The sequence below is a fragment of the Priapulus caudatus genome, unplaced genomic scaffold (assembly GCF_000485595.1).
Source record: "Priapulus caudatus unplaced genomic scaffold, Priapulus_caudatus-5.0.1 Scaffold68, whole genome shotgun sequence".
NCBI lineage: Eukaryota > Metazoa > Priapulida > Priapulimorpha > Priapulimorphida > Priapulidae > Priapulus > Priapulus caudatus.
The window spans coordinates 210,319-210,906 of record NW_014577129.1 but is presented as its reverse complement, the minus strand read 5'-3'; the positions used below and the strand labels follow the sequence as shown (position 1 = coordinate 210,906).

The 588-nt window shown below is 41.7% G+C and overlaps 1 protein-coding gene across 1 annotated transcript in view; it reads right to left on the bottom strand.

Annotated features, from left to right (window-relative positions):
• LOC106821302 overlaps positions 1–482 on the bottom strand; it is a 12,582-nt gene extending 12,100 nt beyond the window's left edge. Inside the window, exon 1 of the mRNA XM_014826055.1 lies at positions 454–482. The gene's annotated coding sequence lies outside the window, so the exon portion shown is untranslated. The remainder of the gene's footprint in view (positions 1–453) is intronic.
• Between the last annotated feature and the right edge of the window lie 106 nt (positions 483–588).

Sequence of the window (588 nt, the reverse complement as noted above, 5' to 3'; positions counted from 1 at the left end):
TTAGGGCTAGGTTTAGGGCTAGAGTTAGGGTTTTTGTTAGGTTTAGGGTTAGGGTTAGGGCTAGGTTTAGGGCTAGAGTTAGGGTTTTTGTTAGGTTTAGGGTTAGGGTTAGAGTTAGGGTTAAGAACTGCCGGGCATTTAGGAAAACGAAGACCGTGCCCGGCTGCCGGGCATATAGCCACTGTGATTAATGTATTGCTCCTCTATGATTATACCACAACCGCTTAAAAAGTGATTACGTCACTGTAAATAGTAAAAGTAAAAAATAATATCCACTTTTTCACAAAATGTGAGTGATTCTGTTCACTTTTTATGGTTAAATTGCTGCATTATACTTCCTATTTTTGCTATTCCGTTCCATGTGAATTGGATTTGATTTGAATTTTTAACTAGTTGAGAAACAATCTTACCAGGTAAGAATTTGAGGATACATTTAGTCCCATTAGCACTTACTTTTCATGTAAACAAGTGCCGCAGAGCGACAGCGCTCAACTGACGGTGTACTGTAGCCGGGTATTCTTCTGATAAACTCACTGGCAACCGAGTCAAGTGCGCCCTCCCGCCACCGCGTTCGCGCTCAGAGCATAT